Source organism: Camelus bactrianus, chromosome 11 (genome assembly GCF_048773025.1).
Source record: "Camelus bactrianus isolate YW-2024 breed Bactrian camel chromosome 11, ASM4877302v1, whole genome shotgun sequence".
NCBI lineage: Eukaryota > Metazoa > Chordata > Mammalia > Artiodactyla > Camelidae > Camelus > Camelus bactrianus.
Genome location: NC_133549.1, coordinates 42,469,018 through 42,495,097, shown reverse-complemented (window position 1 = coordinate 42,495,097; position 26,080 = coordinate 42,469,018). Strand labels below are relative to the sequence as shown.

At 35.6% G+C, this 26,080-nt stretch overlaps 1 pseudogene; it reads left to right on the top strand.

Annotated features, from left to right (window-relative positions):
- Nucleotides 1-24,235: 24,235 nt before the first annotated feature.
- On the top strand, nucleotides 24,236-24,977 carry LOC105081759 (small ribosomal subunit protein uS2-like; annotated as a pseudogene).
- The last annotated feature ends 1,103 nt before the right edge of the window (nucleotides 24,978-26,080 follow it).

Below are 26,080 nucleotides of genomic sequence, written 5' to 3'. Positions count from 1 at the left end.
TACTTATGGCCATCCCAGTTAACTTGTAAGGATGGGAAGCTGAACGTAAGTACCTGAAGATACAGAAAAATGGACTAACAATCAAAACTTCCCAGGTACCATGTTCTACTTCATAGCTTCAAGGACTGTGAGAACACTTTTCACCCTCTTAGACTTCTGAAAGAAGCTGCATCCTCTCTGACACAGCAAAAGTCAGGTAAAGGACCTTAGCAAACCTTTCCTCTCCTCATCCCAGTGTCCTACAAAAGGGAACTACTCCACTGGGAAGTAAATTTCCTTTAGAATTATGCTACACTAGGCTGGTGGAATTAGAACCCAAAGTTGAATCCACTGGCATATCCAATTTGAAATGCACTATTTCCAATATAATATGCTGCCTACAAGAGACCCACTTTAGGGCGAAAGAAACATATAGATTTAAAGTGAGGGGATGGAAAAGATATTTCCTGCAAATGGAAATGACAAGAAAACAGGGGTAGCAATACACATATCAGGAAAAATAGACTTTAAAACAAAGGCTGTAAAGAAAGATAAGCAGGACACTATATAATAATAAACGGATAAATACAGGAAGAGGATATTACATTTGTTAACATATATATATACCCAATATAGGAGCACCTAAATATATAAAACAAATACTAACAGACAAGGGAGAAACTGCTAGGAATACAATAATAGTAGGGGACTTTAACACACCACTGACATCAATGGACAGATCTTCCAGACAGAAAATCAATAAGCCAAGAGAGATCCTAAATGATGCAAAAGAGTAGACTTAGTTGACATTTTTAGGACATTACATCCCCCCAAAACACAATATACATTCTTTTCATGTGCACACAGAGCCATCCTCTAGGGAAGACCACATACTCAGATACAAAAGAAGTCTCAACAAATTTAAGAGAATAGAAATTATTTCAAGCATCTTCTCTGACCACACAGCATGAAACCTGAAATCAACCACAGAAAGAGAAATAAGAAAAAAATGATTACATGGAGACTAAACAACATGCTACTAATAAACCAATAGGTCAACAATGAAATCAAAGAGGAAATTTTAAAATACCTTGAGACAAATGACAATGAAAATACAACCATACAAAATCTATAGGAGGCAGCAAAAGCAGTCCTGAGGGAAGTTCACAGCAATACACGCCTTACTCAGAAACACAAGAAAAACTGAAAATAAATAACATAACCTACTACCTAAAAGAATTAGAAAAAGAAGAACAAACAAAACCCAAAGTCAGTGGAAGGAAGGAAATAATAAAGATCAGAGGGGAAATAATAAAATAGAGATTAAGAAAAAAACAATAGAAAAAAATAAGTGAAACCAACAGCTGGTTTTTTAAAAAGATAAACAAAATTGACAAACTTCTGGCCAGGCTCACCAAGAAGAAAGGAGAAACAACCCAAAAAAATAAAACAAGAAATGAAAGATGAGAAATTACAATGAATAGCACAGAAATACAAAAACCATAACAGAATACTATGAACAATTATATGCCACCAAATTGGACAACCTAGAAGAAATACACAAGTTTCTAGAAACATACAGCCCACCAAAACTGAATTAAGAAGAAACAGATAATTTGAACAGATCGAACACTAAAAGTAAAATAGAATCTTAGTTAAAACAAAAAACTCCCTATAAACAAAAGTCAAGGACCAGATGGCTTCACTGGGGAATCCTATCAAATCCTTCTTTGTATGGATTTGATAGGATACAAAGAAGAACTTACAACAATCCTTCTCAAACTCTTCCAAAAGACTGAAGATGAAGAAACGCTCCCAAAGTCATTCTGTGAAGCCACCATCACCCTGATACCAAAACCAGACAAACACACTACCAAAAAAGAAAATAACAGGCCAATATCTTTGATGAATATAGATGCAAAAATCCTCAACAGAATATTAGTAAATTGAATCCAACAACATAAAAAGGATCATATACCATGGCCAAGTTGGATTCATCCCAGTGACACAAGGACGGTTCAACATACACAAATCAATCAATGTAATACACCACATCAACAACAAAAAAAAAAGACAAAAACCATATGATTACCTCAATAGATGCAGAAAAAGCATTTGATAAAATTCAACATCCATTCATGATAAAAACTCTCACCAAAGTGTGTAGAGAGGAAACATATCTTAGCATAATAAAAGCTATTCATGACAAACTCAAAGCCAACGTAATACTCAACAGTGAAAATTTCAAAGCCTTCCTGTTAAAAACTGGAACATGACAAGGAGACCCATTCTCACCACTTCTATTCAACATAGTATTGGAAGTCTTAGCCACAGCAATCAGACAAGAAAGAGAAATAAAAGATATCCAAATTAGAAGAGAAGAGATAAAAGTGTCATTATACTCAGATGAGATTCCACACAAAAACTACTGAACTAATAAATGAACTCAGCAAGGTAGCAGGATACGAGATTAACATACAGAAATCAGCTGCACTTTTTTACATTAACAATGAAGTATCAGAAAAGGAAAGGAAAAAAATCCTTTTAAAATCTCATTAAAAAATTAAATACTTAGGAATAAACCTGACCATGCTGAGAATATAAAACATCGATAAAGAAAACTGAAGATGATTCAAAGAAATGGAAGGATATCCTGCACTCTTGAATTGGAAGAATTAATATTGTTTAAATGGGCACACTATCCAAAGCAATTTACAGATTTAAGGTGACCCCTATCAAATTACCCAGGACTTTTTCACAGAACTAAGAACAATAATCCTAAAATTTACAAAAGCTACAAAAGACCCAGAATTGCCAAAGGAATCCTGAGGAAAAAGAATAAAGCTGGAGGTATAACCCTCCTAGACTTCAGACAATACCACAAAAACTACAGTAATCAAAACAATGTGGTATTGGCACAAAAACAGATATATTGATCAATGTAACAGAACAGAGAGCCTAGAAATAAACCCACATACCTATGGTGAATTAATCTTCAACAAAGGAGGCAAGAATACAAAATGGAGAAGAGACAGTCTCTTCAGGAAGTAGTGCTGAGAAAGCTGGACAGCCACATGTAAATCAATGAAGTTAGAACACTCACACCATACACAAAAATAAACTCAAAAAATGTAAGACATGGCATCATAAAACTCCTAGAAGAGAACATAAGCAAAATATTCTCTGACATAAATCACAGCAATGTGTTTGTAGGTCAATCTCCCAAGGCAAAAGAAATAAAAGCAAAAATAAACAAGTGGGACCTAATCAAATTTAAAAGCTTTTACACAACAAAGGAAACCATAAACAAAATGAAATGACAACCTACGCACTAGGAGAAAATATTTGCAAATAATGCAACTGACAAGGACTTAATTTCCAAAATATACAACAATTCATATAGCTCAATATCAAAAAAAAACCACAATCAAAAAATGGGCAAAAGATCTAATAGACATTTCTCCAAAGAAGATATACAGATGGCCAACAGGCACATGAAAAGACGTTCAACATCAGTAATTATTACAGAAATGCAAATCAAAACTACAATGAGGTATCACCTCACCAGTCAGAATGACTATCATCAAAAAGTCTACAAATAATACATGCTGGAGAGGGTATGGAGAAAGGGAACGTATACTGGTGCAGCCACTATGGAGCACAGTATGGAGGTTCCTTAAAAATCTAAAATAGCATTACCATAATCCTACTGAGTATATAATCCCACTCCTGAGTATATATCCAGGAAAGATGAAAGCTCTAATTCTAAAAGACACCTGCACCCCAATGTTCACAGCAGCACTATTTACAATAGCCAAGACATGGAAGCAACCAACCTAAGAGTCCTTCGACAGATGAATGGATAAAGATGTAGTGTGTGAGTGTGTGTGTGTGTGTGTGTGTGTACACAATGAAATATTACTCAGCCATAATAATGCTATTTGCAACAACATGGATGGACTAGAGATTATCATACTAAGTGAAGTATAAGTCAGACAAAGACTAATATCATATGATATCACTTACATATGGAATCTAAAAAAATGACACAAATGAACTTACTTTCAAAACAGAAACAGATTCACAGCCATAGAAGACAAACTTATGGTTATGGGGAGAAAGGGATATATTAGGAGTTTGGCATTAGCAGATATACACCACTATATATAAAATAGATAAACAACAAGGACCTACTGTATAGCACAGGCAACTATATTTAATATCTTATAATAACTTATAACGGAAAAGAATCTGAAAAAGAATATATATGTACATATCCATATATTCTAAATCACTTTGCTGAACCCCAGAAACTAACACAATATAATAAATCAACAATACTTCAACGTAAAAATGGTGTACTATAAAATAAAAAAATAGTAAATATACTGTTTCCAAGAATCTAGCAACTAAATTTATGTGGGATAATAAAGATTTTAGGAAAGGTGAGTCAACTGTGAAGGGCAGATAGGAAGTGTGAAATGGGCACATCCAGACCTCAGAATGCCGGAAAGCATGGTATACAGTTTCCAAGTGCTCAGGACTGACTATCAGGAAAGTCTGAGGTATAGGCCAGATGCAGTCTGCTAACTAAGGTAAGAGATTATAAATATTTTCAAAAAATCTACCCTCAACTATGCCTGACTAACTCCTGCTCAACCTTTAGGTTATCATCCTAGACAACATTGCCTCCAGAAAGTGTCCCCTGACTCCCCAAATCTAGTTTATTTAACCCCAGTTTAGGTAGCACTTTCTTTCTTAAACATGCCAGAACACTTACCTCCCTGCAGTATTGTCTGTTTAATAACTTTCTAGTTTAATGGTCTTCAAAAGTTTGTTCCATAGCCCTCCAAAAAACTTCATCTTTTAATATGGGCCTCTGAACACTTATGTTTCCATGCAGGATGAAACAGTCTGAAGCAGGTAAACATCACCCTTTAATAACAACTAAAATTTGGATAAATTATGAAAAGCATATATTTAAAGGCATCAAAAAGCTGCAAAGGCAATAAGGAATATCAGGAACAAAATTCCAGAAAGCAGAGAACCATTCATTTTAAATTAAAGTATAGTTGACTTACAAGGTTACCATTCTACCTTCTAAGAATCTTGCTTCTCTGGTAAAAGATTCCATTATCTGAAGCCTCTACAGTTGTTGTTGGGGGAGGGGGGTGCGCACACATGTGTGTATGTGTGTGTGTGTGTGTGTGTGTTTATATAAAACATCTGACATTAAATAAAAATTACTAGGTATATGAAGACAGAACCACTTGACTGATAACCAATAAAAGCAGACCCATAGGTGATTCAGATATTGGAGTTAGCAGACAAGGACTTTAAATGATTCATATATTAAATGAAAGAAAGAAAAAGATGGGCAATGAGATGAAAAGATACAAAATTTCAACACATAAGTGAAATTTATATAAAGAATCAAATAGATATTCTAAAACTGAAAGTAAAATATATGAAATTAAGAACTCAATGGATGTGTCTAAAATAGATTGACCTAGCCAAAGACAGGAAGTAAACTCAAAAAGATATCAATAGAAAATATCCAAACTGAAGCACAAAAAGAAAAAAGACTGCTGGGGAGTAGAGAGAACATGAAGAGAAAGGGAGAGAATAAACAGAACACAGAAACATATGGGACACAGTCAAAAGATCTAACATATATGTAATCAGAGTTCTAGAAGAATAGGAGAGAGAAAATGGGGCAGTAGCAATATTTGAAGAGATAATGATGGAGGATTTTCTAAAACTGATCAAAGAGCCACTGGAAAAATAGTCTGACTCCATTTTTTGGCAGCTTAAACCTTACCCCTCCTGCTAACTTTCTTGCCCCACAAATGGGCAAGCCAATAAGAAAATCTGCATGCTCTCCACTTAGGCACTGGTAGGAAATTCCAAACCACACAAGCCCTGGCCTGTGTACAGCTACTCTCACCCCATCCACAACCTCTTTCCATAATAGAGCTAAAGCCAGTATCTCCTCCTCGCTCTCTCAATCTATTCTTGGACATGCTTGGGACCCTGCCCTGTTCTCTTCCAGAAAGCCTCATTACATGAATAATGAATCCTTTGTTATACTCTTGGTTCATGTGTGGTAAAATCAATCGCAACATCTGAATGAAATGTGTGGTGAAGGGGGTTGATCCTCCCTCCCACAGGGCAACTATAACACAATTGGTGCTATAAGTAGAATGTTCAGATGAAGATCACTGCCACTGAGGGAGTCTTTCTTCCCTTGCTAACTAGACCTGCTGACTGCTAATGTGCATGCACTTTAAACTGCTGTCTGCTAGCTAACAAACTCTTTGAGCTGTGCTGCTGCCTGCTTGAGAGCTTAGACTTGAAGCTATGTTGTTTTGTGTTGCATTTGCTGATTTCTATTAAGCTTCCATTAGAGATCTAACCTAAGTTGGGAGCTTCAATAACTGGCATTTAGAGACAGGACTATGAGAGCAGGTTTCTCCTTAAAGTGGCCCTGGGTCATATACCTTGACCAGAACCTATTTGTGTGTCTCCTATTGGATTGTGTCTCAACTCCAGCATAAGCCACGACTATCATTAGACTCAAGGAAATTACCCTGTAACCAATGCTTGTGTGTCTCAACCAGGTGTCAGTCCCTGTTCTATAGAACACTCAGGGAAAAGACTGATATATTATGCAATACAAAGCCCAAGTCATCATTTATGTGAAGGAAGACTAATCATTGTATAGTATGCTGAGGTCCACCCTCCTAAAAACATGGTTAACTAGGCTCTACGCCTTAAATACCACTTCTGTTGCCACTGCCAGTTAGGCCTTTGTTTCAAAAATAAAAAAGATCTTAATCCTTGGGTTTACAGGGGCACTCTGGCACAGTCATGGCACTCTGTGGCACAGTCAAGGAGTTATTTCAAACTTGAGTTAAACCCAAGATTCTTAAACCCAGTGAAACTACCATTGTCATGGAATAGGTCCATAATTCTGGTGATACAGATTTAAGAATCTCTAGAAGAAGAAAGTTCTAAATAGGAGCAGAGTGGAGAGCCACCAATCTGACCCCAAAATATATCTAGGAAACACACCCATTCACCGTTACAAAGGGAAGAAACAAAAATCTGGAACAGAGGTTCACAATCTAATCCAATGGGGAATCGAAAATTTACTAAAAGAATTTATACAACAAAAAGTTTTTCTTTTTGTTCTATGAATTGAGGTGCCAATTGGGTTTTGTGCCTCTACAACATAGATTCTGAATTAACATTAACATCTACTGAAATACACCAATTGGCAAATCTCCATGGCCTTAACTGAAACTGAGGCTCAAATTATAGTGATACATAGCAATCCCACTAAATTTAAACAAGATACTCCCTATAATCCTAGGGGATTTTAGAAATAATAAAATAGAGGACAAAGAGCAAATAGGTATGCCTCCTTCCCTACACTGTCAAGAAATAGCTATTAATCCTCTAAGCACTCACAATGTTAAACAAACCCAACATCTTTTAGGCCTTTTGGGGTTCTGGAAGCAACGTATTTCTCACTGACAAATTTGACTCAAGCTTATTTATGCTGTTGATCACAAATTGGCTTGTTTAGAATAAAACTCCCTACAACAAAAGGCTCTAAAATCTGTCCAAATTACAATATGATAGAGACGAATTCACTGTAGAGGTGTATTAGTGTTCTATTATGTTACTCTTGTAACAAAAGATCACAAATTTGGTGGCTTAAAACAACATAAATTTATTATCTTACAATTCTGCAAGTCAGAAGCCCAACATAGTTCTTACTAGGCTAAAATCAAGCGGTCAGTGGGGCTAAATTTCTTTCTGGAGGCTCTAGGGAAGTATCCATTTACTTGACTTTTACAGCTTCTGGAAACTGCCTACATTCCTTAGCCCATGGCCCTTTTCTCCAGCTTCAAAGCTAGCAACACTGCACCTCTCTGACCACTCTTTCACAATTAAATCGCCCTCTGATTACAGTCAGGAAAGGTCTCCTAGTCTTAAGGACGCCTATGATTAGGCTGGACCCAGCCAGATAATCCAGGATAATCTCCCCATACCAATTAAGTCTTCAACTTAATTACATCTGCAAAATCCCTTTGCCATGTAAGGTAACATATTCACAGGTTCCAGGGGTTTGAACATGGATATTTTGGGGGCCATTATTCTGTCTACCATAAGAGGATTTAATAACCTACCCTTAAAGATCCTAGAGCTCTGGACCACCCATAATGGCCATAAAATGTCCATGGGTTTTTTACACAAGAAACTGTTCTCAACCCCACATTTCATGGTATTAGGCAACTATTGGCTCATTGCTTGGCTTTCTTAGAAACAGAGCATCTTACAGACCCTGACCCAGTGATGCTCCAAACCTAGCTGCCCATTATCCATCAGGTCATGGAAGCAGCACCTACAAACTCAGCCTGGCCACTGGGGCCTTCATGCTTAAAAAGAAATAGTACCAACAAGATAGAACCAAACCTGGGCCCCCTGGCATACCCCATTTTCAGGAGGGGTGGCCTCACCTGTCTTCAGCCCCTTGACAGATGCCACAGCACTAGAGAAGTTCACTTATCTCTCAGTCAACAGCAAAGGGAATACAAATACTTCACAGACAGTAGTACCAGCATCACACATGATAGAATTCGTTGGAAAACTGCTGCTTTTCATCCCTTGATAGGACATTCTGATGAGGGATGGAACCCACAGGTCAGCAAAACTGGCCAAACTTTAGGAATTCAACTACAATTTAGCACTGGATGCCTCAGTCAACAAGTTTCCCATTTACAAATTTTTATAGACCCTTAGGTCATCGCAAATAGTAGAAATAATTATCATTGAAGGTTGCCCATTTAGAGGTAAAGAACACTCAGAATCTTGTGCCTTACTGATAGCCAATATATATGACATGTTCACACACATCTCTGCACACACTAAAGATACACTACAAGGCACTTTTTACCACATTTGGTATTCCAAATATTATTTATAGTGCTCAAAGACACTCATTTCAATTATCAAAGTGTACAATAACGGGCTCTTGAACAAGGCATTCAATAGAACTTTAACTCCCTTAAAGCTCCAGGCCCCAGGCTGCAGGCCTCAAAAAAAGCTATATGGCTTAAAGAAGTTAAAATTCAACAGTATGAAACACTAAACATTTCAGTTGTCAAATATCAAAGTTGAATTGTAACAGTCTCACTCCCATCTTTGATATTCAAACACCATTAAGAAAGCTGATAACAATGCAGTGAGCTTCCTCCTTTGGTATAGGTGGGAATTAAAATACACAAGCCCTGGCCCACACAAGAGATCCCTCACTTCAGTCCAACCCCCTAACTGCAGTAAAAGCCAAAGAACAGTCACTTTTCCTCTCCTTGTTCTCACAAGTCATTTTTGGACCTAGTGGCAGTTTGCCCTGCTCTCCCTAGAAAGCTTTATTATGTAAATAATAATTCCTTTTATACCCTCTGGATCTTGTGTGCCATCATCAGTCTCAGCATCTGTGTTGTGGGTCCCTAAGACCACTTCCAAGTTGAAAGATTTGCATGAAGGACCAAACGACTGAACTTACAGTCATATTCATGGCAATAATTTATTACAGAAAAAGGATTCAAAACAAAATAAGCAAAGGGAAATGGTATCTGAGGCAAGTCCAGAGGAAACCAGGTGCAAGCTCCCAAGAGTCCCTTCTCCATGGAGTCACAAAAGACACACCTAATTCTTCCAGCAACAAGTTATGCCAACACATATGAAATGTTATTTACCAGAGATTCGAGCATTAGAAAAATGATAAAAGCAATAATTTGTTATACTATATTAAGTGAATATGTATGTTGTAATCTCTAGAATAACTGAAATTATTAAAAAAAATACAATCAACAAATTCAGACAGGAGAAAAATGAAATAAAAATACTTGATTAGAGATTATTCATGTTTTTCAAGAAAGTTGTTTATTTTATCCAGATTTTCAGATTAATTGGAATCAAATTGTTTGTAATACGTATTTTCTTTTTAGTGTGTATAGATAGGATCCCAAAAACTTAAATACAGAATTATAATATGAACCAGCAATTCTACTCCTAGGTATATATCCAGAATAAACAAAAATATATTTCCACACAGAAACATGTACATGAGTGTTTTTAGAAGCATTATTTACAATAGCCAAAAAGTGAAACCCAAATGTCTATCAATAGATGACTGGATAAACAAAATGTGATATATCCATATAATGGAATCAATATTCAGTTTTAAGAAAAAAAGTACTTATACATGCTACAACTTGGATGAACCTCAAAAACATAGTAAGTGAAGGAAGCCAGACACAAAAGGTCACATTTTGTATGATTCCTTTTATATGACATGTGCAGAATAGGAAAATCCATAGAGATAGAAAGTAGATTAGAGGTTATCAAGGGTTGGAACAAGAGAGGAAAATGGAGAATAATTATTTTAATGTGGACAGGGTATTTGTATGGAGTCATGAAAAGATTTTAAAACTGGAGAGAGTTGATGGTTGCACAACATTATGAATACACTAAGTATTACTGAATTGTACACTTTAAAATGATTAATTAGATGCTATGTGACTTTTACCACAAAAAATAAAATAAAATAAAAGTAAGCAAGACTCAATCAAGGTAATTTATGACATTAGTCAAATAAAATAAAGTCGTATGATCACCTTGATAGTTGAAGAAAAAGATGGTGATAAAAAATGTAACACACATCCATAAGTAAAATCTGTTAGCAAATTACTAATAGAAAATAATTACCTTAATCTGATAAGAAGAATATACAAAAAAATTCATTATAGACATCATAGCTGATAGAAGCATGGAGAAAGAATCCCTTCTGAGATCAGGAATGAATAAGCATACCAGCTAGAAATATTCAACAGTGCCAATGCAATAAACTAAATTAATTAATTAGTTTTAAAAAGCAAAAGAATTGAAATTAATTAATTTGTTTTTAAGAGCAAAAGGATTGAAAAGCAAAAGCATTTAAATGATTAAGTTGTAATAGTCACCAAATGATTGTGATATGCCAAATCTAAAGAAATTTGCAAGTAAAGTATTAGAATTAAAAACTAAATATAGCAAGGTGGCTGGGTACAAGTCAATTATCTTAAAAGTCAATTCTACCTCTATATGCCAGCAACAGCAAATAAAATATGAAATTCAAGAAACGATGCTATTTATAACAGCATCAAAAATGTCAAATACCTAGCAATAAGTTTTTTATAGACACACAAGTTTTTTTAAACATACATGCACCCCAGTGTTCACAGCAGCACTATTTACAATAGCCGAAACATGGAAGCAACACAAATGTCCACAGACAGATGAATGGATAAAGTTATAGACACACACACACACACACACACACACACACACACACACACACACACAATGGAATATTACTCAGCCATAAAAAAGAATGGGATGGCTGGACCTAGAGATTTACCATATTAAGTGAAGTAATTCAGACAGAGAAAGACAAATATCTTATGATATCATTTTTATATGGAATTTTAAAAAATGACACAAATGAACTTATTTACAAAACACAAATAGACTCACAGACATAGAAAACAAAATTATGGTTATCAAAGAGGAAACAAGGTGGAGGGATAGATTAGGAGTTTGGGACTAACAGATTCACACAACTATATATAAAATAGATAAACAACAAGGACCTACTGTATAGCACAGGGAACTATATTCAATGTCTTGTAATAACCTATAATGGAAAAAAACCTGAAAAAGAATATATATATGTATATAACTGAATCACTTTGCTGTACACCTGAAACTAACACAATATTGTAAACCAACTACACTTCAATTAAAAAATTAAACAAGTGAAAAAAAGAAAAAATATGAAAGTGTTCTCTGTAGAATACTGTATAATAGAGAAACAGTGGAAATATCTGCCAATATATCTGTCAATATATCTGTAAATAGGAGAATAATTAAGTAAATTACATTATAAACATTCTATGAAACACTGTGAAGCTATTTAAGAAGCATGAGTTTGAGCTATATTTACTGGTAAAGAAAGATATTTATGATATACCAATAAGCAAAGAAAATCAAATTAGAAAAAAAAAAACATGCAAGACTCTTACACCAAAATAGAGGGATATACCATATTCATAAATTGGAATTGTTAAAATGTGAAATTGTCATTTCTCCCCAACCAGGTCTATAAATTCTATGCAATCCCAGTTAAAATTTGGCCAGGTGTTTTTGTTTGTTTTTTTGTTTTGTTTTTAACATTTTTTATTGATTTATAATAATTTTACAATGTTGTGTCAAATTCCAGTGTAGAGCCCAATTTTTCAATTATACATGAACATATATATATTCACTGTCACATTTTTTTCTCTGTGAGCTAACATAAGATCTTGTATGTATTTCCCTGTGTTTGTTTGGGGTTTTTTGCTTGTTTGTTTGTATAATAGACAAGCTGATTCTAAAATTTGTAGGAAAACACAAAGGACAAAATACAAATATAAAATAATAGTCAAGGCAATCTTGAAAAAGAAGAAAATTAGAGAACTAGCAGATAACAAAGCCTATTATAAAACTCTGCGAATTAAGGCAGTGTAATATTTGTACAAGCATAAACAAAAACTAATATAATGATACATGCTACAATGCAGATAAAAGTACAAAACACTGAGCTACATGAAAGAAGCCAGACACAAAAAGTAACACTTTCTATAATTCAATTTATATGAAATATCCACAATGAATCCATAGAGTAAATCCATGGAGACAGAAATCATATTGATAGTTGTCAGAAGCAGAGGGTAAAGGAAAAATAGGGAGTATCTACTTAAAGGGTATTGAGTTTTGTTTTCAAGTGATGAAAATGTTTTGGAAGGGGTAGTTGTTGCATAACACTGTAAATGCACTAAATGCCACTGGATCATTCACTTTAAAATGATTAATTTTATATTATGTCAGTTTCACCTTAATTTTTTAAATTATGACACACAGTTTTAAGCTGGGAAGGGTAGCCATGAAATAATACAGAAAGTGAACTCAACGTATAAAAAGTTAAAAAAAAATTTTTCAGTACTACTGGAACAAAACAGAGAGCCCAGAAACACACCCACATATGTGTGGCCACCTAATTCATGAATAAAAGATGACAGTCCAGTAAGGAAAAATCAATTGGATATCCATATGGAACTAAAAGTAATTATGTCCTCACTCTGACACCTAAAAATCAATTCCAGGTGGATAACAGATCTAAATGTCAAAAGTAAAACAGTAAACCTTTCAGAAAAAAAACAACAGAGGATAATATCTTCATAACATTGGAGTAGACAAAGATTTCTTAAATAAGACAGAAAATGTGTTAACAATAAAGAAAAAAGGTTAACTGGGTTATATTAAAATTAGGAACTTTTGCTCATTAAAGGACATCATTAAGAGTGAAATAACACCAAGAGAAGATATAAAGAAATCCTACACACTATAAAGTTCTTAGAAGAAAATATAGGCAAAACATTACTTGACATAAATCTTTAGCAATTATCTCTTAGGGCAGTCTACCCAGGCAACAGAAATAAAAGCAAAAATAAACAAATGGGACCTAATTAAACTTAAAAGCTTTTGCACAGTAAAGGAAACCATAAGCAAAACAAAATGACAACCTACGAAATGGGAGAAAATATTTGCAAAAAAGATGAGATAGACAAGGTCTTAATTTCCAGAATATATAAACAGCTCATACAAATTAACAAGAAAAAAACAAACAACCCAATCCATAAATGGGCAGAAGACCTAAAGAAGCAATTCTCCAATGAAGACATACAAATGGCCAATAGGCACAAGAAAAAATGCTCAATAGCACTAATTATCAGAGAAATGCAAATCAAAACTACAATGAAGTATCACCTCACACTAGTCAGAACGGCCATCATTCGAAATTCCACCAACGATAAATGCTGGAGAGGCTGTGGAGAAAAGGGAAGAGGAGGTGAAAGGTGAGAATGTAGTTTGGTAGACATTATAGAAAACAGTATGGAGAGTCATCAAAAGACTAAAAATAGACTTATCATATGATCAGCAATTCCATTCCTGGGCATATACCCAGAGGGAACCTTAATTCAAAAAGGTACATGCACCCAATTTCATAGCAGTACTATTAACCATAGCCAAGACACAGAAACAATCAAATGTCCAACAACAGATGACTGTATAAAGAAGCTATGGTATATTTATACAATGGAATACTACTCAGTCATAAAAATAATAAAATAATGTCATTTGCAGCAATATGGATGGACCTGGGGAATGTAATTCTAAGTGAAGTAAGCCAGAAAGAGAAAGAAAAATACCATATGATATCACTTTTATGTGGAATCTAAAAAAAAAAGACAAACTTATTTACAAAACAAGAAACAGACTCAGAGATATAGAAAGCAAACTTACGGTTATCGGTGGAAAAGGGGGTGGGAAGGGATAAATTGGGAATTTGAGATTTGCAGATAATAACTACTACCTATAAAATAGATAAACAAGTTTATACTGTATAGAACAGGGAACTGTATTCGATATCTTGTTGTAACTTATGGTTAAAAAGAATACGAACAAGGAATACATGTATGTTCCTATATGACTGAAATATTGTGCTGTACACCAGAAATTGACACAACATTACAAACTGACTATACGTCAATAAATATATATATATGTGTGTGTGTGTATGTATATATACACACATATACACACACGTACATAAGAAGACATGGAAAAAATAGGTTAAAAATTACAGTCAACAGGTATCATTATGTGACAGCCAACAGCAAAAACAGCAATACAAAACAATGTTTTTAAAACACCAGCAAAGATTAAAGAGCTCTAAAAGTTATTTTTAAAAATGGATCTTCTACTTCCTTTTACAATTTATTTTTATTAATTTTATGCAGTTTGGATAAGACTTATGAAAGCCATCACTTGTTGGAATTATGATACAGGTGTTTTAGATGTTCCTGACAAGTTGCATATAGTAATTCTCTATAATTTAGCTCTTTTTACTGTTTGGAGCAAATTCTTAAATAAAGCAAAGAATTTTTTTTCTTTTTATGACTCAAATAAAAAAAAAAAGAAAAGAAATCCAGCAAATATAAAAAAAACAAAATCCACAGAGAAACTCAATTTTTTTTGTTGTTGGCATCTTTTTTTTTTTAAAGACTATTCTTTTAGAGCAGTTTCAGGTTCACAACAGAATTGAACAGAAAATACAGAGAGTTCACACACAGCCCTCCCCACCCACAGGTATATACTCCTCTACCCTCAACATCCCTCATCAGTGTGGTATATTTGGTACAATCGATGAACCAACATGGGCACATTATTATCAACCAAAGTCCACAGTTTACATTAGGGTTCACTCTTGATGTACATTCTATGGGTTTTAACAAATGCATAATGACATAGAGCCCCCACTATAGTATCATACAGAATAATTTCATTGCCTTAAAAATTGTGCTCCATCTATTCATTCTTCCCTCCCTGCCTCTCCCCAGAACCCTGGAAACCACAATCTTTTCATTGTTTCTGTAGTTGTGCCTTTTCCAGAATGTCATTTGGTTGGAATTGTATAGTTTGTAGCCTTTTCAGACTGGCTTCTTCCATTTAGTAATATATCTTTTAAGTGAGAAACTCAATTTTAAAATGAACAAAAAGTAACATATAAAAAAGATTACCAACATACGAAAATCAATTAAATAAAGCATATAGAGAGAGAGAATAAAGGACAATGACCTTATGACCATCTCACTAGAAAACATCTGACAAATTCCAACACCCTTTCAAAATAAAAGAACTGAATAAACTAGGAATAGAAGGGAACTTCCTCAACATGATAGAGGGTATCTACATAAAACCCATAGCCAATATAATATTTAATGGTGATAGTCTGAAAAGTTTTTCCCTAACAAGATGTCTGCTCTCACCACTTCTATTCAACATTTTACTGGAGGTTTTAACCTAACCAGGACAATTAGGCAAGAAAAAGAATTAAAAAGCATCCAGGTTAGAAAGGACAAACTAAACCAATCTCTATACAGAGATGACATAATCTTATACATACAGAAAGTCTGAAGAAATTCATTAAAAAATTTGAACTAATAAACAAGTTCAGTAACATTGTAGGATACAAAATCAACACACAAAAATAGATTGTATTTGTATACACTTGGAATAAACACCTACAAATGAAATTAAAACAACTCAGTCCACAATAGCATTAACAAGAATAAAATACTGAGTAATATATTTAACAAAGTTCAAGAGTAATACACCGAAAACTACAAAACATTGTTAAAGGATAGTGTAAAAGTCCTAAATAAATGAAATGACATCCCCTGTTCTGATATTCATGGATTGAAAAACCTCATATTGTTGAGTTGGCGGTACTCTCCCTACTGATCTACAGATTCAATACAATCCCTATCAAAATCCCACCTGTCTTTTTTGCATTACCTGACAAGCAAGGGACCCAGAATAGCCAAAACAATCTTGAAAAAGAACAAAGTTGGAAGGACTGACACTTCCAGACATTAAAACTTACTACAATGCCACAATAATCAAGAGATGGTGGGTGCTGGCATAAGGACAGACGTATAAACCAATAGGACAGAATTGAGAATTCAAACACAAACCCTTACAAGTACAGTCAATGGATTTTCGAAGTGGTGCCAAGACCATTCAATGGGGAAACTTTTCAACAAATGTTGGGACAACTGGATATCCACATTCAGAAGAGTGAAGTTGGGCCATTACCTGACATCATATACAAAAAATAACTCAAAATGGATCAAACACCTAAATGTAAAAGCTGAAACTACAAATCTCTTAGAAGAAAACAGGTGGGAATCTTTGTAACTTTGGATTAGGCAATGGTTCTTAGACATAACACTAAAAGCCTATGTGACAAAAGAAAAAAAACAGATAAATCAGATTTCATCAAAATAAAAAAATTCTGTACTTCAAAGGACACCATCAAGATAAGTAAAAAAACAACCCACAGAACTGAAGAAAATACTGCAAATCACTTATAAGGTAAGGGACTTGTAGCTAAGTTCTTGTATAAGAAATCTGCCAACTCAACAATAAAATGATAGACAACTCAATTAAAAAGTGGTCAGAGAATATGAAAAGACCTTTCTCCAATATATACAACTGGCCAATAAACTCTGAAAAGAAACTCAACATCATCAGTCATTAACAAAGCACAAATTAAAATCCCAATGAGATACCACTTCACACCCACTAAAATGGCTATAATAAAAAAAAGACAGACAAGAACAAGTGATGGTGAGGATATGAAGAAACTGAAACCCTTGGACACTGCTGGTGGAATTCTAAAATGATTCACCTGTTTTGGAAAACTGTTGACCAGTTCCTCAAATGTTAAATAAAAAGTTATAATATGACCCAGCAATTCCACTCCTAGGATATACTCAAGAGAATTAAAAATATATGTCCAGGTTAATGAAAAAACTAAAAATAGAGTTTCCATATGACCCAGCAATTCTTGTCCTGGCCATAAACCCAGAAAAAAAAAACTCTAATTTGGAAAGACTGTACATGCATCCCAATGTTCACAGCAGCACTATTTACAATAGGAACCTAAACACCCACAGACAGATGAATGGAAAAAGAAGATGTTGTATACATACACAATGGAATACTACTCAGAAATTAAAAAGAATAAGATAATGCCATTTGCAGCAACATGGATGGACCTAGAGATTTACCATATTAAGTGAAGTAAGTCACACAGAGAAAGACAAATATCATATGATATCACTTATATGTGGAATCTTAAAAAATGATACAAATGAACTTATTTACAAAACAGAGATAGACTCACAGACATAGAAAACAAAATTATAGTTACCAAAGGGGAAACGGAGGGAAGGGATAAATTAGGAATTGGGACTAACAGATTCACACAACTATATATAAAATAGGTAAACAACAAGGACCTACTGTATAGCACAGGAAACCACATTCAATATCTTATAACCTATAATGGAAAAAATTTTTAAAAGGATATATATATTTATATATGTATATAACTAAATCACTTTGCTGTACACCTGAAACTAATACAACATTGTAAAGCAACTATACTTCAATAAAATTAAATTTTAAAAAATGTCCACACAAAAACTTGTACATGAATGTTCACAGCAGCATTACTCATAATAGCCCAAACTGGAAACAATCCAAATGTCCACCAACTGATGGAATGGATAACAAAATGTGGTGAATCCACTACAATGGAATATTATCTGGACATAAAAAAGAATGAAGTACTGATACATGTTACAACATAGATGAACTTTGAAAATATTACGCTAAGTGAAAGAAGCTAGACACAAAAGATCGTATATTATATGACTCAACTTATATGAAATGTGCAGGATAAGAAAATCCACAGAGACAGAAAATAGATTAGTGGTTGCCAGGGGCTAGGAGTAGAAGGAATGGAAAGTAATTGTTTATGGGTATGGAGGGGTTTTTTTACCAGAGGATGATGAATATGCTGTGAAATTAGGTAGCAGTGATGGGAATACAACTTTGAATATACTAATGACCACTGAATTGTATATTTTTTAAAGGATTAATTTTATGGTATGTGGATTATACCTCAAACTCGCATTTTAAAAATGAGCAAAACACTTGGAACAGGCATTTCACAAAAGAGTACATCTAAATGGTCAACAACTGAAAAGATGATCAACTTCATTAGTCACCAGAGATGTGACTTAAAACCATAATGATATACCCCTACACACTACCAGAATGGCTAAAATGAAAAGGACAGAAAATACAAGTGATGGTAAAAATACAGAGCAAGGGTCATCAAGCTAAGAACCCCCACCACTTTATTTGTAAATACAATTATATTGAAAGACAGTCATGTTCATTCATTTATGTATTGTCTATAGCTTTTTTCATGTTACAGTGGCAGAGCTGAGTATCTGCTAAGTCCATATAGCCTATAAAACCTAAAATATTTATTATCCAGTTCTTCAATATCTAATGCCCAATCCTTGATGTAGAGCATCCAGAACTTTCACACACTGTTACAGGGAGTATAAATGGGTACAACCACTCGGGAAAACAATTTGGCAGTATCTACTAAAACTGAACAATTGCATACACTATAAATCCTACTCTTAATTTCCCATGGCTTAAAACAAAACAAATGTATCCTCTCATAGTTCTGGAGACTCAGAGTATTTAAAATTTTCTTCTGAATTACATTGTCATTACAATCAGTATTAGCACCCAATTGAGCAAAACAGCATAAACTTAATAAAATTTATATAAACTTTAACATTAGAAAAATTTTATTGACATCGTATCTCTTAGTGAGATGAATGTGGCTTTTGTGAATCTATGCTTTTACTGATAGTAATAGTCAATGTACAAAATCAATCCCTTTCCTATATTTATTTATTTTAAAATATAAATTCTTAGAAAGCTTGTTTACATAAGTAAGTAGCTAAGAATAATAACATTTCATTATGGCAACAATACATAATTCCTTCATCCTCCTCCAGAGTTACATGCCAAAAATCCTTCTGTGATCTATCTAAAAATTACTTTTAATTATCTATCATTTAACAACTACATCAGGCCCTCCTTCAATTTTGTTGAAAGAGAGAAGTAGAAACTACCTAAACTGGGAAAAGACTCAGAACTTGGGTCATTCATTCACTTTCTCAAAATCAGCACCACTTTTTCTTCTATACACCACAGCAAGACCAGGAATGGATAAAAAGTATGCAAAGGAAATGAATTATACTGCACTACAGTTGTCAAAATATTTTAAGTTAGTGATAAAGTATTAAATATGTTTCACCGTTAATGCATTGAATAAAAGATTAGGCGGCAAGTCAAATAAATCATAATTTAATAATAGGGGCAAATACCACCATGTGAATGACAACATCTGTGATTTCTCTGGAGCAAAGGTACATATTGTTAATACCACTTGATTTCTAAATGACAGTCATGGGTACTGCTAATACTACTGTGGTTTACGATTACTCTCCTAACCGGTGAAGATGCAAAAATATACTTAAATGTTAAATAAAAGGTGTGATTTTCTTTCCATCGTAGTTAACGGACCACACGAATTCTAGGGTTAAGAACTCCTGTTTTAACGCAAGGACAGAGATAGTAACGAGGAGGAAACCAAGCAAGGGGAGGAGTGAAAAGTGAGGAAGGGAAGAAAGGAAGGAGGACAGGTAGGAGGAATGGAATGAGGGCGAGCAAGAAATAAATGCATCTATATCTCTGGACTCAGGCTAAGCAAATAAGCTTGGAGACTCGCTGCCAGTGCTGGAGTTACTTCTATGGCGATTCTATATCAGTATTTTATAACTAGTTTCATCAGCTGAGTTCTAACTGCTAATCTCTTCCTCAGTCCCATAAAGGGTCAACTGATTGTGTCGAGAGTAAATTCAAATATAACCAGTATTTTCCGCGGCCTTCCAGAATGGTGAGAATAACTGATACCCTCAGGGCCATACCCCAAATCTTGTACTCTCAGTCCCCACCTCCTTAATCGGCAGAGAGTCCACACTTTCTCAGGATACCCCCTCCTCCGTTAGTCCCTCCAGGAGTCCTCAAAAGGGGGTGCTGCTCACCTGTCTGCTGAGCCGCCACCTGCTGCTCTCCGACCTCAGCTGAAGGTCCCTCAGTCCAGCGCAGGGCGTCGGGGCTCGCCGGCCTCCTCTGTCCGCCGACCCTGGGGCTCTTCACCATTGCTGGCCGGGAAAAATAATTGCCTTCTGGGTCCCTCTTGTTCGCTCCCCGACACTGGCTTTCCCTTTTGCCCGCCAGAGGGCACAGGTCCCAGCCTGGCCTGAGAGCGGCTGCTCGTGACCACTCCCGCCGGCTCAGGTGGCTCTTCCTCGCCCCAGGGATTCTTCCCCTCAGGGGCTCCAGACAGGCGACCACCATTCTTCTGCTGGCTCTGTCTGTTCCTGTCCGGTGTTCTGAGTCCCAGAGAAAGTCAAGCAGAGGCGAAACACATGTTGGAAGGTCACGGCACATTCGACGACGCATGGAAAGATCCTGAACTTTCGACGACTCCTGGGAAGCTCCCAAACGCTACTGTTGGCCGCTGTGAGGTGGCTAGGTGCCGCTCTCAGGGGTGACGAGACACCGCGATATTTCCGGCTGTGAGGCGGATCCGGCTGATAGCCCCCTTCCCAGGGCTCACAGACGCCCTCTAGGGGCGGTGTGACGCCACCCCGCCAAAATACACATGCGCCAACAAGGAAGGGCCAAAGACGGAAAACCCTAGGAGCAAAGTGGCACCAACCTCAGTCATCCCAGATCTTTTTCTCTGTCTCCCCTGCCTCTGAGTTCTTTTTAGGTTGTGCTTTGAATTGCCCCCTCCCAAGAGATCCAAATAGGAAAACAATTATAGTATTCCCTTCCCAACCCCTAGTATTAGTTTCTAAAAACGTTGGAAATAGGAAGGTACACTAGCAAGGAATTTGAAATCTTCTGTACTTTTATACAACAAATACGTTCCCAGTGTCTGCTATATGGTAGGCACTGAGGATAAAATGATGTATAAGATAATCACTCCCTGAAATCACAGGATTCAAATACTTGTCAAAGAGGTAAATAAGTAAACGAGCAATTACAATATAATGACTAAGTTATATGTCAGGGCAAGAAAAAGGATTTGTAGGAATGTAGAACAGAGGCTTCTGACTCAGGCTTGGGGAATCATGTAAAGCTTCTTGGAGAAACTTTGAAGCTGAGATCTGAAAGATAAATAGGGGTTTTCCAAGCCAAGAGAGTGGACAGAAAATTTCAGGCAGAAGGAAAAGCTCGTAGTAAAGCCTAGAGACAAGAAAAAGCATAGATAGTTCATAGGAGACAATTAAATGAATTCAACATGGCTGACTGCTGGGACAATGCAGAGAAGCAATTAAGAATATTGCCTCTGAAAATCGATAATCTGGTTCAAATCCGAGCTCTGCCGCTTAACACCATTGAGAAGCAGAGTGCTGAAGCAGGGAGAAAGCAGTTTATGAAGGACTCTGACAAGCGGTGTCATGAGCAATAGGGAGCCACCGAAGCAGAGGATTGATGTAATCAGATTTCTGTTTTATAATATCGACTCTTCCCAAATAGAAGTGGAGAGAATTCATCACCACAGACCTTCTTTACTAGAACTGCTAAAGGGAGTTCTTTAAACTGAAATGAAAAGATACTAAGTAACCAGAAAACACATAAAAGTGTAAAATTAATTTGTAAAAGTAAATCTATAGTCAAATTTACAGTACTCTAATACTGTAATGATGGTGTATGTCACTTTTTGGGTTATGACACCCAAAGCACAAGCTACAAAAGCTGAAATAAACAAATGAGACTATATCAAACTAAAAGACTTCTACATAACAAAAGAAATAATCAATAAAATGAAAAGGCAATCTACATAATGGGAGAAAATAGTTGCAAACCATATATCTGATAAGAGGCTAACACCCAAAATATATAAGGAACTCATACAATCAATAGCAGAAAAACAATCCAATTTCAAAATGGGCAAAGAACCTGATAGACATTTTTCCAAAGAAGACATATAAATGTCCGATAATGACATGAGAAGGCGCTCAACATCACTAATCATCAAGAAAATGCAATCAAAACCAAAGCTATAACCTCATACCTGCTAGGACGGCTGTTAACAAAAAGACAAGTGATAAAAAATGTTGATGAGGATGTGGAGATAAGGGAAACCTTATACATTGTTGGTAAGTTTGTACAGCCATTATGGAAAACAGTATGAAGTTTTCTGAAAAAAGATAATAAAAATAGAACTATCATAAGATCAAGCAATCCCACTCCTGGCTATATATCCAAAGGAAACAAGATCAGTATCTTGAAGAGATATCTGCATTCTCATGCTCATTCCAACGTTATTCACAATAGCCAAGATATGGAAGCAACCTAAATGCCCATCAACAGATAAACAGAAAGAAAATATGGTATGTATATAATACAAAGGAATGTTATTCCACCTTAAAAAAAAGAAAAGAAAAGAACAAGGAAATCCTGCCATTTGCAACAGCATGGATGAACCTGGAGCACATTATGTTAAGTGAAATAAGCCAGATGGAGACAGACAAATGCTGTATGACCTCACTTAGATGTGGAATTTTTTTTTAAGTCAATCTCAAAGAAATAAAGAGTAGAATTGCGGTTGCCAGGAGCTGGGGGTAAGGGGAAATGGGGAGATGTAGATCAAAGGATACAGACTTTGAGTTATAAGATGGACAAGTTCTGAGGATCTAATGTATGATATGGTGACTATACTTAATAATATAGTATGGTATACTTGAAATTCGCTGACAGTAAATCTTAACTGTTCTCATGACCCATATGCAAAAAGAGTTAACTATTAGATGATGGACATATTAATTAACTTATTTCTGGTCATCATTTCACAATGCATATGAATATCAAATAATCACACTGTACAGTTTAAATATATTTAAAAATTGACTATTTTATTTGTCAGTTATCCCTCAGTAAAGCTGAAAAAATATATAAAGAACTCTTAAAACTTAAGAATAAGAAAGCAACCAGATTTTTACATATCAAAGACCTTAATGGATCCCTCATCAGAGAAAATACACCATTGCCACGTAAGCATATGAAAAGATGCTCCATATCATTTGTCATCAAAGAAATACAAATTAAAACAACAATGAGATACCACTACACACCTATCAGAATCTCCAAAATGCGGAAGGCTGACGACACCAAATGCTGGTGAGGATGTGGAGCAATAGGAAATCTCATTTATGGCGGGTGGGAATGCAACTTGGTATAGCCACTTTGAAAGACAGTTTGATGGTTTCTTACAAAACTAACTATACTCTTACCATACAGTCCAGCAATTGTATTCCTTGGTATTTATTCCTTGGTATGGAGCTGAAAACATGTCCACACAAAAACCTGCACATAGATCTCCATAGCAGCTTTCTTTTTAATTACTAAAATTTGAAAGTAACAAAGATATCCTTCAGTAGGTGAATGGATAAGTAAACTGTATTACATCCAGACAATGAATTGTTACTCTACGTTAAAAAGAAAAGAGCTACTTTCCACACTACCCAGACAAGGGTTCATAAGGCATTGTTCTGAGTTCCCATTGTAATTAAAATGGAAACTCACAATGTCTGGAGCCCTTGATGTCCTGCAAGTGAAGGAGGAGGATGTTGTCAAATTCCTTGCAGCAGGAACCCACTTAGGTGGCACCAAGCTTGACTTTAAATGGAACGATAAACCTACCAAAGGAAAAGTGATGGCATCTACATCATAGATTGGAAGAGAACCTGGGAGAAGCTTCTGTTGGCAGATCTGCCATTGCTGCCATTAAAAGCCCAGCTGATGTCAGTGTCATATCCTCCAGAAATACTGGTCAGCAAGCTTGCTGAAGTTTGCTGCTGCCACTGGAACCACACCTGTTGCTGGCCATTTCACTCCTGGAAACTTCACTAACTAGATCCAGGCAGCCTTTCAGGAGCCAAGACTTCTGGTGGTTACTAATCCCAGGCGTGACCACTAACGTCTCACAGAGGCATTTTATGTTAACCTGCCTACCATTGCTCTGTATAACAGACTCTCCTTTGTGCTATGTAGACATTGCCAGCCTGGGCAACAACAAGGGAACTCACTCAGTGGGTCTGATGTAGTAGATGCTCACCCAGGAAGTTCTGAGCATGCGTGGCACCATCTCCCGTGAACACCCATGGAGGGTCATGCCTGATTTCTACTTCAATGGAGATCCTGAAGAGATTGAAAAGGAAGAGCATGCTGCACCTGAAAAGGCTGTGACCAAAGAGGAATTTCAGGATGAATGGACCACTCCAGCTCCTGAGTTCACTGGTCTGCAGCTCCTAGTGTCAGGTCACTGAGTGGGTCGGAACTACCACTGAATGATCTTAAGCTGTTCTTCCACAAACTCTTAAACTGGAAATAGGTTGATGGAAAATAAACAGTTGAAAGAAATGAGAGAGAGAGAGAGAAAAGAAAGAAAAGAAAAGAAGAAAGAAAGAAAGAAAGAAAGAAAGAAAGAAAGAAAGAAAGAAAGAAAGAAAGAAAGAAAGAAAGAAAGGAAGGAAGGAAGGAAGGAAGGAAGGAAGGAAGGAAGGAAGGAAGGAAGGAAGGAAGGAAGGAAGAAAGAAAGAAAGGAAGGAAGGAAGAAAAAGAAGGAAAAGAAAAGAAAAGGAAGGAAGAAGGAAGAAAGAAGGAAACTATCAAGACATGAAAAGACATGGAAGAACTTAAATGCATATCACTAAGTAAAAGAAGTCCATCTGAAAAGATAACAAATTATATTATTCCAACTCTATGACATTCTGAAAAAGACAAAATTATGAAGACATTAAAAAAGATCAGTGGTCTCCAGGAGGTGGCAGGGAGGGATGACTAGTTAAAGCACAGAGGATTTTTAGGGCAGTGAAAATACTCTATCTGATACCATAATGATGATACATATCATTGTATCTTTCTAAACCCATAGAATGTACACTACCAATAGTGGACTATACCCTAAGCTATGGACTTTGGGTGATTATGTTGTATCAGTGTAGATTCAACAACTGTAACAAATGGACCACTCTGGTGGGGGAGGGTTGATAATAAAGGAGTTTATATATATGAGGAATGGGGACATATGGGAAATCTCTGTACCTTCCTCTTGACTTTGCTGTGAACCTAAAACTGCTCTCAAAAATAAAGCCCATTTTAAAAAGAAAGTTTTTAAAAGATCAGTCTCTACTTTGTGAAGAATGAATGAACAAAACAAGACGAGTGGAGTCAGGGAAAATAGAGTTGAAAAAACTAAGGCCATCATGAGTGAACCAATGAAAGCCGTCATAGATATATTTTAATCCTTACTAATAAAACAGTTAAGGCAGTTAATGTTAACATTCACCTATGTGAATAATAGTAATATGTCCAAATAAATATATTACCCTATGCTTCTTAAAAACCTTTCAGTTTTGACAAGGTGCTT